Source organism: Dermacentor silvarum, chromosome 10, assembly GCF_013339745.2.
Source record: "Dermacentor silvarum isolate Dsil-2018 chromosome 10, BIME_Dsil_1.4, whole genome shotgun sequence".
In the NCBI taxonomy this organism is placed as follows: Eukaryota; Metazoa; Arthropoda; class Arachnida; order Ixodida; family Ixodidae; genus Dermacentor; species Dermacentor silvarum.
Genome location: NC_051163.1, coordinates 57,407,374 through 57,424,718, shown reverse-complemented (window position 1 = coordinate 57,424,718; position 17,345 = coordinate 57,407,374). Strand labels below are relative to the sequence as shown.

At 42.0% G+C, this 17,345-nt stretch overlaps 1 long non-coding RNA gene and 1 other non-coding gene across 2 annotated transcripts; one reads left to right on the top strand and one right to left on the bottom strand.

Annotated features, from left to right (window-relative positions):
• Positions 1-7,994: 7,994 nt before the first annotated feature.
• On the bottom strand, positions 7,995-8,066 carry Trnad-guc (transfer RNA aspartic acid (anticodon GUC)). Its single transcript has one exon. It is a non-coding gene; the product is annotated as a tRNA-Asp (tRNA).
• A 949-nt stretch (positions 8,067-9,015) lies between these two features.
• Positions 9,016-17,032, top strand: LOC125940619 (uncharacterized). The gene is made up of 3 exons (XR_007463813.1): positions 9,016-9,386; positions 12,564-12,691; positions 16,802-17,032. It is a non-coding gene; the product is annotated as an uncharacterized LOC125940619 (long non-coding RNA).
• The last annotated feature ends 313 nt before the right edge of the window (positions 17,033-17,345 follow it).

The window sequence follows — 17,345 nt, the reverse complement described above, 5'->3', positions numbered from 1 at the left end:
AAGGAGAAAGACCAAATGCCTATGGTGATAGTGCTCAATTTTATTAATTGTGCTGCAGCGGAGCTGTGGTTGCTGCGATGAGGGTGGTTTAATGAAACATTTAAGGCATTAACAAGTTAATGCTATTTTTTTGTGTCCGTGTGGCACGGCTATTAGCTGGATCCATGCCTTCTTTCAGGAAATCGTGCCTCAGCGCAGCATTGTTTAAACAAGGAAAAAAACCTTTTTTATTGAGCAATTCATAGGAAGGAAGGAACATGGTGACAGGACAGAGTGCACAAATTCTTATGAAGTGCGCACTAAAAAAGGTTTTTTTCCATTCTTTAATATGTACTCCACTCCATTCTGTAATGTGTAATTCCACTGTTTAATATGTACTGCATTGTTGACCTGTCCCCTTGCTCTTTCTTTTCTGTTTTTCAGGGAAATGCACCGTCTAAACAGGACCTGTCACAGAGGAGATGTTGATTTTAAGTTCATTGCCATGTTGACAGGAACCTGCTCACTTTGTTCCAACCTAGTCAGGCTCTCTCCGGGCCTTTTGTTGTGCCTCCTAAGCCAATTTGTACGAAATTGTCTCAAATAAAAGAGAAAGAAAGAAAGAAAAAAAGAATTTTTTAATGCCATTTGCATGAGGTTACATGGACAAACCTAACAGCATTTGCTTTAATGTCATTCGTTATTTAATGTGTTCTCCAGGACTCATTCAACAGAGAAAGGCATACTCTTGACTGAGCTGCTAGCATAGTGCAGTATAATTGAAGTATATTTAAAACAGTTTTTATTATGTAAAAAATATTTATACATAACTTTCAACTACAATGGTTCTGTCATAGGTTGTACTATACAAACTTCCTCTGGTTGACGTTGCAACAGCTTCGACGCAGCTTGGGCCATTTTGCTTCTGGGCTTTGGATTTGACAGGCAATGGCCAAAGTTGGTATTGTAGGTTGCAATGTTGTAAAAGATAGCAAAAAGCTCAAGTTAACGGCACCATAAAATGGTGATTTTTACATTTCACTATTCATAAAGGCAGAAGAAACTTGTAACATTTTTATTTTTTCATTAGTATCTAAAATTGGTGACTTCAGAAGACACTGCCATTGATTTCATCATGGGAAATGTAATTAAATTTGGACATGTGGCAGCTCTGCCTAAAAAAAAATGTAATTAAGGAACGTAAGGCATTAACAATTGAGTGTTATTTTTTGTGCCCATGTGGCACGGGTATATGGTGACATCTGCATAAGAATATCCTTTCATTCAATAATGATGCCTCTCCTTTAGGCAGCCCACACATTTGTGGTCTTCATTTTGGGCAAGGTGATTTCTTATTTGTCCAGCCACACCATGTTTTAATCAGTGACGCTGTGGCTTGTTCAACGAACACAGCACTCTGCATGCTGTGCTTTGTCGTGGTATGTTGTCATGATGTACTAGATTTTATCACCCTTCAGCTGTTCCTCTCCATAGAGAGCTGCTCACTCTACCAGACGTCCATTTGTAAGCGACATTACGTGCATCAAATGATGTAGTAACCTTTTTCCTACCGAATGTACACCTAGAAACGTTTTCTGTTTTTATTTTGTTTAGAAATGAGAAAATGTTGGGTATTAGGTTGAATATTTGAGTATTTTTCTTGTACTGCTACTCATATTTGATTGGGAAATTCCACTATTACGACACTCCTACGATTGCCTTACTGCAGCCTGCAACCTAAGGAAATATATAAAGAAGGAGAAATGGGTCATTGAATTTACGTGTGTCAACAGCGAGGTCACGTCAATCCAAAAAATACAAAAGCCGGTTTGCGTTACTCACATACATCATTCGGCGTGTGATGTAACCGAAATAAAATTTAAACCCATGGCACTCACTATAGCATCCATCTTACATGCATATGCAGTCCGTCGCTTCGAGCGGCGGCCGCTACTAACCATGTTTTGCAATAGCCCTTGTGTCTTCATTCCTTAGCCCATCAGTGCATTCTTCTCAACTATCCCATGCATTCATTTTGTACGACAATTTGAGCCATTTATATAGGTGTCTTATGCTTTGTATCAGACTCTTGGCACCCGAATACTTTGTATAGTTGTGTGCGGGAATTTAAATTTTGTGCGCACAGTTGGAAGGATAGCTCAAGCCATATTACATGTAGAACAGCCTGGAGGCATGGAGGAAGGGGATGGGGCGCACCTTTGGCTGCAACATCAAAACCCAGAGAAAATTACTTGGCTAAATGCTGTATTGTTTTGAGTGTGCCAATGATTATTTCGATTTTGCTGCCCTTTAAGAAACACTGAAGCACAACACTGAATATAGCATTCTTTAGAAACTCCATTTTCATTTGTTTGCCAGGAAAATATTGATTATTCCCGATAGAAAATTAAGCTCAAGCTTACCTTTTTTGAATGCCCAAACTTAGCACTTGTACATCCGCGTGGCGTGCCGGATTTCAATGTAGTATTTTCTCTTATTTGGGCTGTTTTGGGCACAGGACAAGTTCTCAAAAGCTGCTAGGTTATGTTCTTGGTTCCTTTAGAATGCAGTGTAGCCATGTTTTACTGATAAACAATTATCTAGGTCCTATTGTACATTGTCAAAATGCATGACCACGACTTCCTTTTCATAGAGGAAGTCATGTCCATGACACCATAGAAAGCCAGTGTGAGAATTTCAGGGCCGTGTCACTACCCGTTTTTCATTCCTGCATCTTTTTTGACTTAATAAGGCCTCTGTTATGCTCAGAGTGGCTATTTTGTTGCTGCAGAAGCATAGTTAATTCATACAACTTAATACCATTCCTTTTAGTGTCCCTTTAATATGTACTGCATTGTTGACCTGTCCACTTACTCTTTCCTTTCTGTTTTTCAGGGAACTGCACCTACTAAACAGGACCTGTCACAGAGGAGATCTTGATTTTAAGTTCATTGCCATGTTGATAGGAATCTGCTCACTTTGTTCCAGCTTAATCAGCTGTGATCATTCCTTGCATTTGTTAGCACTGTGCCTTAGCTAAAAGAACAGGCCAAATGCTGAGCTGCAATGATTATTGCATTATGTTTATTGCACCAGAACCATTAGTGAAGTTGTGCCCATGTCTTGTCGCATAACCTAGAGCGTGTAATCTTTCTGAGTGACTTTCAAATGCCATTTGCTTCTCTGTTCCGATGTTACAGTTATGCTGCATCTCCTAGATTGACATTGATCTTGTTATGGTTTTTGCATTGTTTATTATCTACGTATTTATTTCATACTGCAGGCCTGGGTACCAGGTCCGTAGCAAGAGTGGGCATACATGGGTATCATTGGTACAAATGGAAATGATATATACGGCACTGAAACGACATAATCAACATAAAAGGAAAGAAAACTGCATTTAATATAAACGTAGGCCATCATTGTATGATAAATAAACCATTAAAAAAACAAATGGTTACAACTAATTCTGCAATGCACTTAGAAACAACTTGTCTATTGAACATTCCATCATCTTTTGAGCATTTTGCAATTGCCCACTGTCATCTTGTCGTAGAGAATGTGTAAATGTAATAGTGATTTGCACCTTTATTTAGCTTTGTTGCATTATAAAAATGTGTTCATAGCTTCCCGATTTACGTGTGGTACAATCTTACTGTTACTGGTTATGATGATTGAATGTGTTCGTTATGTTTATAGATGCCACTAATGTGGTGTAATGTGCTGCTTGCATTAAGAACGTTTCATTTTGTCACCAAGTGAACAGAGTGTGATTGTGTTTTGGTCTTCCTTTTCAGGGCACTGTTCTGCATCATCGAGCTGAACGCACCTGCAGGGTCTTTCATTTAAGCATTGAAAAATGTGGCACTTACTGAAACTTTCACGAATGTGCTTTTTTTATGCTACTGTAAACAACTATGCTTTTCTGAGCACCAAATTTTTGTGATTGTCGCAAATGGCTTAAGATTCGCAAGAAATGGTGGTCTTAAAAAGGATTGCGTCTGTGTTTCGACGTTATCGAGCCCTTTAATTCCACAAAATTTAGTACAAATTATGTGTTCTGAAATCCAAGATTGGGCCGAAAACACTGAGTACTGAGTTCACGAGTGTAATTTTGTTTACACTAATTTGGTGTTTTCCTGCATGTTGACTGAAGTGTGCAGAACATTTTGCATATTTAGAAGGAAGCAGATAAAATTTGAAGCTCTTGCTTGCACAGATGGTTAAAGGTTGATTGGGATTCTTAGTACAAGATTGAAGTTTGCTGCTTTTGCCAAATGAAGTGAATTTAAATTAAATTTTTTCTGTGCGCAATTTTAGAAAAAAAATTTTGTGTGCAGTTTGTAAAGTGGCAAGTAGGTAAAAAAAATTGTATTCTGCAAGTACACCTCAGAAGCAATACATCATTTCTACAGCGCTTACTTTAGTTCACATGCTAGTATGATAAAAAGCGACTGCCTAGCTAGGAAGTGCTTTTTCATTTCAATACTTATACATAATTATATAGGTCTCCCACTACCGAATAACTGTTTGAAAGTTGCCAATTTCAAATACAAGTGTATTACTAACATGCCTGCCTCCTAATGCGACACATCGAAAACCACACTAAAAGTGCTGCCACTTCCAAAATGACAGCAAGCTCATGTGCATTTACAAATGAGGTAGCACAGTCATGTCTTGTTTGAGCCATAAGTGCAGGCAAGTGCAGGAAACTTTCTTTTTGGTCTCGTTTCAGAGTGAAAAAAAGAAGAAAATTTAACATTCTGGTTCAGTTCACATTCACACAAAAATAGTTTTTTTTAAGTTTCAATTTGATACCCTACATCGAACTGTGTCGTGGGCATGATGCATGATTATTTGCAATCATAAATTCTTATTTCAAAATTTCGTTTCACAGAAATCCACAAGCTGGGGGAACTTTTATAAAAGGGGGAATTGTCATCTACCCTAGGATGGCTTCGGGCTACTGTCGGGTGAATGACAATATTCTCAATAAATTTTTACTTCGGTAGCCGAGACAGACAGACAGACAAAGAACTTTATTAAGGTCCTGAGAACTCTTTTTTTTAACAGCAAAGTATGTTCATCTGAGCACCTGATGATATGATTAGTGTCCAGTGGTAATTGTTGAGTGGAGTGTGACACGTCAATTATTGCTTTCTTTCTTTACCAGGTTCTTCATCTGGGAAGGGAGGGTCCAGTGCTGGGGCCAGAAGACTCAGTCCTCGCAAGACCGGGAGGGTTCCTCTTTTGGACTTGGGTGCAAACACTCGCAAGGCAGACAAGTTCAAGAGACTCATGCCCATTTCAGAGATGCAGAAATGCGTTGCAGGAGAGCTATTATTCTGCCCTCACTGCCCTTTCACCGCCCAACATTTAACCAATATGACAAATCACATAATAAGCCACACAAGCGAAAGGCCATTCAAATGTAGTGTCTGCTTGAAGACATTTAAAACAAATGATCGCGTTGAAGTCTACGTGGGCATTCACACAGGCAAAAAACGATTCAAATGTAGCACCTGCTCATTTGAACGTGTTCACAAAAAGAGTTTGGTGGCCCATAAGAGCACTCGCTCTGGCCGTTAGTTGCTAGCGCAGCAGCTACTGCACGAAATTTGCTATCCTGTTCTGAAGCTTCTGCGTTAATGTCAGTTACAGTTTTCGTTCCTTGATATATGACAAGAAATAAAGTCTTCTATTTGCTTCAGCTGCTTGCACAATGTATGAACGCTCTCTGCAATACAGAGCCACTTAAAACTACTTTACGAATTGTTCATGCCATATAGCAAGTGCTAATGCGACAGCCCAAAGAAATAGCTTAACAAGGGCGTCTTGGTATACCATGTTCAAATGCTACAGCACAGGAAAAAGAAAGGACAGGAAGTGGTGGAGCATGAAACTTTTCCTGTTTCTCATTTCTCATCCAGTCTTTATTGTGCTGCAGCATTTTAATGCCTAAAAGAAGAACTGCGTTCAGATTTCTCCAAGCAATTACACAGGGATGTTTTGCATGGAGACTTCTGTCGGATTCCTAGGAAATGCTCTACATCCCATGCAACAGGTGAACAGTTGTTTTGCAAGAGAAATAAGTGTGCCTTCAGACGTCAATCTGCTCATGATAAAAATCATGTGTCATTATCGTGTATTTCACCTTTAAGGGCCATAGACTGACAGAGCTCTGTATCAATGTTGGCACACAAGCAATTTTGAATGAAGGCCCCTTCAGAGCAATGCCACCGAAGCTGTGTTAAATCAAACTCTGTGACCTTGTACAGAATAGAGCGTTAGCTGCTCAATCAATGTACCTACATTGAAGCAGTATCTTTCTCATGATACAAGTCTTTGTTGTATCATCCAAAACCTGTATGGCCTGTAGGCAAGCTAATTGAGTTCAGCAAGCTGGGACTTGTGATCAGCTCAAACCCCTTAGCAACCGTGGTCGGTTACCTTCCTGCTCCTCTAGAAGTACTAAAGGGAGTGGGACTGACTGCATTAGTCTTTATTTGATTACAGCCGAGTTGTGACACATTCAAAGTTTTGAATGCGAATCGAATATTTCAAACTTGCTATGAGCATTCATATTCGAAAAGGAAGTATTCAGTATGTTCGAATATCAGAAAATTGCCAAACATTTTACAACAACCTAGACTGTTAATGTCTTGCTGCTGTTGTTGTGTGCTAAACAAAGTATCGCAAATTACCAGAAGTGAACGAAAAAGTTTTTTAAGCAACACAGAACAGAAGCTAGGGCTAATGCAAGCCTTGTTTGAGGTGTCGCACCAGAAACCTACACGACAACCTGTTATTCTTGCTTCTGTTCTGTAAATTGGTGTCCTTGCATTCTAATCACAGGTACAAGTTTTATTTTTTATGCTACAGCCAATGTTTTTCTCGCAGCGGGCCCTTTTACATGTATCTACAGCTTTTGTTCTTCCTTTACATTTATTTGTCATTTTTACAGAGCTTATCATACTGCATGCAGTCATTCATTTTTGGAGATCTTGTTTGCAGCCAGGCTATAAGAGTAGTTTAGTGAATATTTGTGCAGTTTTTAATGACCAATTAGTGATCTCGTGTTTAACTGTATTAGTGACCTAATACAGGCAGCTGTCTATATTCTTGCAAAAGTCAGTGTAGAAGTGGTACCTAACTATACCGGAATAAATCTTCCTTCTGTCTATATTTTATGTCCACTGCAGGACGAAGGCCTCTCCCTGCGATCTCTAATTACCCCTGTCTTGTGCTAGCGTATTCCAACTTGCGCCTGCAAATTTCCTAACTTCATCACCCCATCTCTGTAAATATATGCGTCTGCATTTGACTATTTGATATTCGATACTTACTATTATTTGATTCGTATTCAAATAACTTGATATTCACCTACCACTATTTTTACTACTGTTTAGTCATCTCTATATATATCGAAGTATGGCAATGGAAGAGCCTAGTAAGTGTTGCAGTTTTAAGAGAATGGATATTTTATCTAAAATGAACTATATATATGTACTAAAAAGTGTTTGGTAGAAGAAGGACAAGCTGGCGAGTAAACTAGCAGCCTCAAAAAGATGTATTTGCAACGCCTGACACAGCTATCATGGTCCAAGTATAGTCATACAAAGTATAGACACCTCTAAAAAGCATTGGAAATACTCTGGATGTGGTCGCCAGCACAGCCACACGGGGAGGCAACTGCACCTCCCAACCCATTCCATGACATGCTGGAACTTTCTGACACATCTTGGTAAATATGTGTTTGTGCAAAAAAGTTTGTGCGCTGACAACAAAACCGAGTATGCAGTGAGGCATGCGCGCCCTAATGTATAGTGAAAGAACGATTGACTGAACACTATCAACTGGAGTGTTGGCAGTGGCCATTTGTGCTGCTTCTCCCCTTGCCGGCTGTAATTTTAATGAGCCTGCCCTCCTTGATGCTATTTTGCAGTTGCCCGTGGGCTATACAAACGGAAAAACAGTTATTTTGTGAGACATTAGGGAAAAAAAAAAAAAAAATGCTCCCCGTCGGGGAATCGAACCCCGGTCTCCCGCGTGACAGGCGGGGATACTGACCACTATACTAACGAGGAGATGAATTTCGTCGTGCTTAATGGCTAGCAGTACTATGAGGTGGACGTTGCATGAGATTTATGAAAAAAAAAAAAAAAAAAAAGCGAGCTTTCTGGTCTATTTGTGAGATCTTTTCCAGAGTATAATGCTTCGAGCACGAACAAAAATCTCATTTGAAGCTTTAAATCGCTGCCTTCGGGGCATGCAGCGATCGGCCGAAAGGCACCGGCATCTCGAGGCGCCCGCGGGCGTGCTCGTGGGTTTGCGCCATGAATGATCCATGAATGATCATGTCAGGTCAGTTTGTTACAAGCGTTTTCTGGTGTGGTAGCTCCAATATCATGGCAACATCTGTTGCTGATCTCGCGCCACGCGTAACCATGCGTAACCAAGGAAGTGCTACGAGCGAGCCACAAAGCCGGAACAGGATGTGCATCAGTGACGTACTACCGGTTGGTGCACGTGCGCGCTTGTCAACACGCGGCACTGGTCAAAACAAACGTCAACGTGGTGAGCCGCGCACGTTCGTAAAAAATAAAACGCCTTCGACGAACGTCTCCTCGACGTAATTGGGAAAGAACGTGCCCTGTGGGATATTCAGTTCAGTAGTATTGCAAGTTGGTTCTTTATTTTATGTGGTGGTTATGAGGCAGCTTGGCGGCGAGTAGCAGGAGAGTTCGGGGCGACTGGTGAGTTGTAAACTTTCAACTTTGGTTCATTCCTCGTTGGCGTTCCGTAATTATCCTCGGGGCGCGGTAGTGCTTGGCGGCTGGGCGTAAATATATTTATTCAGTCGTGTTTTTTACTAGTTGTGGTGCTTTTTTCGTCGCGACGATTGGAGTACTGCTCCAGCAGGAAGGCACATGTTCTCTGACTGCTGGTCACATTGTATGCTGGGCCTGGATTTTTTTTGTGCGATGTCTTCCGATCCACCGTTAACGGCTGGCTGAGCTCTATCGTAGCGCGCGCGGAGCTTCGCTCTGATGAAGCGCGAAAAGGAATAGCATCGGAAAAATGCATCGCTGCAATAATCATGGCACTGCATGTTCACATTGTCTGCTGTCAAAAGTGCGCTCCACTCTCCATTGAGCATCAGATAGTCATACTACAAACGAAGGCATGTAAAGCGTGCGCAGCATGGGTCATGGGATTCCCGCATGCTTTACTGACTACTGTGAAATGCTGCAGGATGAAGTGGCGGGACACATTCCGCAGGGTTTTGAAAGCCCGAAACCAAATATTAAGGAGTGGTGCGCCTGCAGAGGACAACCTCGACGCCAAGGAGTGGATTTCTTTTGTGCGGCTCCTCTTTCTGAAGGATACAATATCGTAGGAGGGCCGTAAGTTCTTGATAGGAAGTTGTGCGACTATGGAGAAAAGCTTTTGAGATATTCTGCCGGGACCACATGATAAAATTACTTATAAAATCTTTGGCCCTAACGGAAGATATTCATGCATTTGTAAACCAGCTAAATATTAACAGGAAATTCACAGAGATGCATTTTTACAGGAACCTTATGCATGGAATGATTGCAAAATAATGTAAACTTGGGCTGGTTGGTACATGATGAAGTTAAATCGAATAACAGCACAAGAGACAAGACAGACAGAAGGCACAGCGATCCGTCCGTTTTCTTCTATCTGTCCTGTCTTATGTACTGTTATTCAATGGAATGCTTAAAGGGACCCTGAAATGATTTTGACGATTGTGTATAAACATACTGAGTCGATAGGGTATGTCTTTCTGATCATTAAGAGACGGATTTAAGCGCTGTGTATAAAGTGTGTAATTCATTATGAGGTTTTAAAAATGTGCCTTGCCAGAACCACAGCGGCACCCATGGTACATATTGTGGGAAGGGGCAATTGAGTGGAGATGAGTGAAGTCACTCTGGCGAGCAATCCGATTGGCTCCCTGCGCAACGTCGTCGACAATGCTAGAAACATATAGCGTCATTAAGCTTATTTTGAATACCATACGTATGCATTGTAATTGGGTAACCTTAGAAATAAATAACCGAATGCAATAAATGCAGATGTTTATTCAAATCAATGACCTACTTCCGCCTGAGAATGCCGATTGTCTGCTACTGCTGTGGTAGTTGTGGTGATGGCAGCCGGTGGACGCGGAGTTCTCATTGAAAATAAGTGCAGCAATGTCTTTTTTGGTGGCAGAAACATGAATAGTAGCAGTGTTGTACTATGCTCGCATTGCACTGCAGGTGTGTGCAATAAGTAAACTGACGCAACTGCACGCTTTAGGAGACACCGAGTGCTGCATGCAATTTCAACACGGGCCTCCTTGGTGTCAACATAGCGATCCCCCAAGTTTTTGAAAAGAAAGGTGCTTTTGGCTGCAACTGCAAGTTTCGCATTTCTCAGAGAGGCAAGTTTTGTGTATAATTTGCCTTGAATGGCAGCAGAAAAATATCCGAACTGGCCAAGATCCACAGAAAAAGCTCTGCGAAGGCAATTGAACATGCCTTATAAAGTGAGAAAAACGTCAGTCAGAATGCCACCATCTTGAGTCAGACTTTAGTGTAGTGGTACTGTCTCTGCCTTGTACTAAGAAAGTGTGGGCTCATGTCCTGCTGTCGGTGTACTCTTTTTTCCCTTACTCTCTCTCTTTTTTTTATTCCAGAGTAAACCAAACAATAAAAGGAATAGCCCATTTCACCACATTCGCAAGTTAGCAGCAGCTCTAGCCTAGCTGTGAGAGCGGTGGTGTTTACCGCGGACGGCTGGAAAGAAATCTTGGGAGCGTAATATACAGAGAAAATCGTAAATGTATGTGTTAGAGTTTTTCATGCTATCAGGCTATTATCAAACCGAAATAATACCGGAAACAGCTACTTTGTTGTTTGTATGTCACATATATTTTTGCAGCAATGTGGCAAACCCCCATGGAGGCATCCCTCTCTTTTAGCTTCATGCAATGCAAGCCAGCGAACACTGTGCGTCATGCCACCGTGTCTCCGTTCGTGGTGCAAATTTACTCTTTAAAGCTTGCTTCATGTAGCCTAGCCTTAACGAAGAAAACTGCTAACAAACATGTATCCAAACCCAGTGGCCTGCAGCAGATTCTATCCAGGGCAATACAACGATCAATGCAAATTATGTAAATGTAGGGCGGATCTGCCACATATTCTATGGGCATGCTCGAAGGCGGCTCCTTTCGAGGGCTGCAAAATTCAAAACCGGCGGCAGTGGGAGACCCTGCTGCTCAGCTCAGACCAGCAAGACCAGGTCTGGGCCGTCCAGCTAGCCGAGGCAGCCGCTGAGACCCAGGGGATCTCGGCCGTCTGCTAGGCGGAGGGAGGCTGCGTCCGCCCTCGTGAATTGCTGGCACCATTAAAGTTGAATCTCTCTCTCTCTCTGCGTATGAAAGATAAGCAGAACCACACTTAGTTCACTTCAACTGGAAATGGACAGCAATTGGTGTCGCCGTACGAAGGAGGCGGGACATAGCAATAGCCACCCGGTGTGAAGTTGAAGGGTAACGCCATTGCTTGAAAGTTGGGTAATGTTTAGCCACCTTTACTTGTTTTATTATATTTCGCTTAGTCAGGGGATGAGTACAAAACAGCGCACACTGATCGAGCGGATTTCTGGTGAGCATTTATTGATTAAAGGCCATTATTTGCTCATGAATCCCTTGTATGCCAACTGAGGAAGATCCTGACATACACACATGTGTACACATGCACTTGCACAAACAGACATACAAACAAGGAGTTACATATTGTCATAGCACTCGGGCAGTCAGCGCTGCCTTAGGTGGCTTCAAAGTGATCACATCTCTTGCAGAAAAAAGGAGGACCAATGGCTGACGTATTGCGCAAGTCACCATACCATGCAGTATATTGCCACATGCAGTTCACAGTGTGTAGACAGCAGGAGGAGCACAAAAATCATGGAAAAACTAGCTGGACTGGTTGTTGGAACTTGTACCCACTAAATAGTGAAACAGTGATGCAGCATGAACAAGTTGAGACACAATGTAAACAAATTGGTGATGGGCCAATTGTCATCATGCGGAGAGAGTTATGCGCTACCATCATCGAGCGACTAAAGGGCGAGTGGCTGCGCATGTTGCATCGAGACGAGATGGCGACACACATAAGAAAGTTCGACGCCGTCACCGGCTTCCCTCAAGCCATCGGTGCCCTGGATGGGTGCCATTTTCTCATCTCACTCCCAAGGAGCATGCAACAGATTATTACAAGTGCAAAGGACGGTAGGTTTGCCTATGAAATGTATACCGCACTGGTGTCAATTGCTTAATGACTTGTCTATCTTAAACTTTTAAATTTCAATATTCCAGAGGAATACATCATAACAAAAGTGCTTGTTTTTTGTCTTTCAAAGTAAAGGTGTGGTTGCAGTGAGGTCGCATTGACCCTTCAGTTTTCAGTGCTGCACGTGCATGCTATCTTTTAATGTTGTGAAAGTGTATAATTTATTAGCTTTAATTGCTGCTGGGAATTGGTACATGAAGCTTTTTTTCTTTCTTGCAGGCACTGCATCATACTATTAGCTCTTGTGGACCACTGCTACCATTTTTAGTACGTTGATCTGGGGAGACCAGGAAGGTGCCATGGTGCCAGTGTTTATGCACATTCAGGGTTGAGCACTCTCGTTGAAGGTGAACACTTTAGATCCCCTGTGGCTGTTGTAGAGGGCTGCGCTGTGCCGCCATTTATACAGTGTGACTAGGCTTTCCCCTTGACAACCCACTTCTTTAAGCCATTTGCGCAAGCCCAAAGTGGTACATCTGATTGAGAATCTAGCTACCAGCTCTCCAAAACAAGAAGAATTGTGGAGAACACATTTGGTAGGATGAAAGCTCGCTTTCACTATGTTGCGAAGAGAATGGAATGTCACATTCCTAATGCAAAGTGAGCTGTTAGGGCTGCATGCATATTGCACAACATTTGTGAGGAATTGAGGGATAATGTTGAGCAACCGTGGAAAAATGAAGTTTGTGAGCTTGACACTTTGTAGCTCCAGCCATCACACTGCACTGAAGTGCGTACTAAAAGAGGGGAAAATGTGAGACTATCATTGACAACATATTTTTAAAAGCAGGCTAAGCGATAACCAGCACAGGCCAAGAAACAGCAGTTCTGCAGTGCTACTTTGAGACACTGCTATTAGTCAAGTCTTAAGTTCACTGCAACTACGTAAAGGGACACTAAAAGAAAATATTAAGTAGTGCTAGATTGAAACATTAGGCTTACTTTAATGGCAAATTTGTCATTCGTAGCAAGAACGGAGGTTTTGTGAGTGAGAAAATGGAAAGTTGGAGTGGCACAACCTGTCACGGACTATAGTACCTTTCATGTGACATCATCATCAGCCTATATTTATGTCCACTGCAGGACGAAGGCCACTCCTTGCGATCTCAATTACCCCTGTCTTGAGCTAGCTGATTCCAACTTGCTCCTGCAAATTTCCTAACTTCATCACCCCACCGAGTTTTCTGCCGTCCTCGACTGCGCTTCACTTCTCTTGGTATCCATTCTGTAACTCTAATGGTCCAACGGTTATCCATCCTACACAGTACATGGCCTGCCCAGCTCTATTTTTTCCTCTTGAATGTCGATTAGAATATGGTCTATCCTTGTTTGCTCTCTGATCCACACCGCTTTCTTCCAGGCCTAATGTTTTTGTTCCGTCGCTCTTTGTGCGGTCCTTAACTTGTTCTCGAGATTCTTTGTTAACCTCCAAGTTTCAGCCCCATATGCTAGCACTGGTAGAATGCAATGATTGTACATCATGTGATATCAAAACTGGCTAATTTAAAGAGAGCAACATAGAGGGAGGTCACATGGGAGATTACGTCAACTTGCTCATTTTGGCATGGGTGGCTCAGATTGAGGAGCAGCAGCAGGACAAGAGTGGCATATACCCAGTGGCCCACACACAGGGGCGTATACTCCATGAATCATGTTGGTTCACCAGTTGATTTCGACCACGGTTCCCTCAGTGCTGCAACCCGACCCTCTACCCATTAGACCATGGGCTACCCAGTCATCCAAGTTGGTGGGAAAACAGAGACGTAGAAAAAAAAAAAAAAAACGGAAAGGGCATGAAGTATCCTAAGAATGTTCCTAATTTTAGCAATGTATGAGATTCAAACCCCAGAGCCTGAATGGCGTCCAAGATTTGAAGCATTGTTAATGTGGGCTTGCAAATCTAGCATTGGGCAGCTGTTTCAAGAAAACTGGAATCGTTAGCTTTGGCTGGCCTAAAGCTTCAGTTTAATCATAGGAGGTTTCATATAACTAGTGCAAGATTCTAGGTTAGAACTACTTATGTGCTTTTTAATTAACAAGGTCATAAAACATTCATCAGAGAATTCAACAGAGTTATTAAAAGTCCTAACTTCCAGTGCAAGCCCCATTGAAGCTGCTAGTCACTCCTTGGGTTACATTTTTTACTCTGGCACCACCAAGGTTGCTTACTGTAATAAGTTAGGTTTTTCTGTCTGTGCCAGGTAACCTCATCGTCATAAGAAACGCAAGTTCAACAATAACTCATGCATACACTTTACTAGCCACGCATTTGATGTAATGAGGTGATCCTGTCTCCTTTGTCTGGATCAGTATTTTTGCTGTTATGGCAGTTGCAATCTTTGAAACTGTCTTCTGGATCATCCCTTCTGTCCTTTTCATTCCAACATTATCGTCATGCCATTGTCAAGTTATCGTTATAGTGTCATTGTTGTAAAACCGCCTTGTCATCCTCGGCTGCACTCTTGCTATCCCCTTTGGTGATGGTGCATACATTTGTGTATGTGATCCTTCACGCTCTTTCCGGTGTCTATATCTGGATGTGCTGCTCTTTGATTAACCTTTTTGATGCCAACTTGGGTCACTGGATATATGCAACCTTTTAATAAAAAAAAGGCTTCTTTAGGGCAGTATCAAGCAATGTCATACGTATAGTCAAACAATCTTATCTGACTATATATTCACATACACGCCACACATGCACTTTGCATTGGTGTTGTTAGATGGTACAGCTTGTTCAGAGGGAAGTGTGAGAGCCGAAACCTTCGGCATTCACACGTCATGCATCGCTACATTCATTCGATGCTAATTGCATTAATGTTGACATTCATCGTGAGATGGGTCCTGCCAGAATTTCTTTTTACAGCTCTGTCCTGTGGTAGCAAGGAAAAAAGATCCGACATTGCGCTATGGGTAAATTGAACCCCTTACATCCTCAGTGTGACTGCCATTTCATTTGAGCGTGAGGAGTATTTTTGTATGCGAATGAGTGCGTCGTACATATTCTGACAGTCTTGTCTGAATATATATTTACAGATGGTGCGGCTATATTGCGCAGTGTTTCCATAAGGAAGCGAGGCCACTACCTTTGGCAATTTCACTACCATGTTTGATAGAATGTGGATGGGCTGCGTTCCATCAGCGAATCATTCTTTCTCATAATGCATTCAGCCAATGCCTCACTTGTTCATGTGCTTCGAGAATGTCAGTCAATTCTTGTGCACTACATTGCTATTTAATTACTCTGTATTCATGAGTACTATCTAGAAAATGTACAAAGCATCCTACTGCCTTGACATTCCTTCAGTAGAGTCAGCCCTGGCGCCTGGAAAATTGTGCAGGATTTTGTGCGCCATGCAAACTCTGAGAGCAATAGCATCTGTGCACATATTTTGGAGGCCCTAGCCGGTAACGCTGTATTGGATGAAGGTGGCATTGTGTGTATGCGAAAGAGTTGTTCTTGAGAGAGTGAGATGAACTTTATTATTCAAATAGCCCAGAGATTGAGGTGTCTACTATGGGCATCTGCTGCTGTTGCAGTAAATGCATTTAGGGCCAAAGGAAGGAATTGGGTGGTACAGATGGCCTTCATTATCATCACAATTTGGCCACTATAAGCAGAATTTTAATGCAATAGCGATAAGGGCCCCGTGTCGCAGAAAATTCGGCGTCGGTGTCGCCGTGGGTGTGGGCGTGCTGGCGGCGTCGGCAGAGAAAATCATCCCGAACCACTCGAACCAGGCAGGCCCTCCGTGTGGTGCAAAGACGCTGGTGAACTAATTGAATTTCTCAAAGTAAAATACGTCAGAAAAATCGTAAAGTATGACTTAACCACACCCTCCAGGCATTATAGCATCGGATTGTAATTTGAATATACGAGAAAACATAATTCTGTTACCAGGAAACTCAAACACAAACCCCTTTTCACAGCGGCATGCCTGGGTAGGTTACTTGCAGAAACACCATCCACATGGCACTTATCTCTGGCAGCGTAAAAGGGCAACGGCGTGCACAGGCGAAGGTGGACAAAAAGGAAAACTGCCGTTGCCAGGAAGCCTGACAAGCATTCAGGGATCTTTGAATGCTGTTGTGTTCCACTCTTAGAGGCGAAGCTTAAGCGTCCTCCACGTTTTTTGTTTTGTTCAGAAGGGTAGATAGCTGTAGCAATTAGTAAATGTTTATGGTGTTGAAGCATAGACAAAGACGTGCACAGAAGTTATCCTTTAAGAGGTCATATAAGCGCTTGTATTGTCTTGGTTTCTTTGCATGACTTGGTGCTCCAGCTGTTCACAGCTTTCTTCGGTACATCAACTCTTCAGCGGGTTCTGTTAAATGTCATAAGCACTTGTAATATCTCACTGTTTATCTTAATACCATGAATTATCTTTTTGCTTAAATTATGACTGACTTTTATTTTGTCAGTTAATGACCAAACATTGCTTTTTTTTTCTTCTTTTCAGAATACTACTCTTTCTCTCCTAAAAAAAGAAATCCACTTGCAAGAACATTTTTTGACATGCATCACGCAATCCTTGGTTGTTTGAGCTTGTGCATTAATGCACGTGCTTGTAGCTGGCTTTGCCATCATGAAGGGAGTTTTGAAGCGTCAATGAAATAAACGGGAGAACTTCAACTGTATCGCTGCAACACATTGAATACATGACCTTGCCTTCTAAGTAAGCATCAGTTGCAAGGTAGACATTTCAGAGGCATCACACATGGTATTGCATAAATTCATGGCATTATTTTAGTTGCTCTTAGCCTTGCACCACTAGCAGTGCATGGCTTGAATTTATTACAGCTTCAGCGATTTTGACGTGTGTTGCTTTCAGCTTTGTGCAAGTGCTCTCTCATTTCCGCCATACCCTCAGTATGTTCCGAAAGTTAACATTTTTTTTCGTTCTTTCATTTCTTTAGTAGGCTTGGATGACACTTTCATGATGCAGCTTGTTTCGTTTGTGATACATACAAGCATAGGTCAGCATCATCGTCATCAGCCTATAT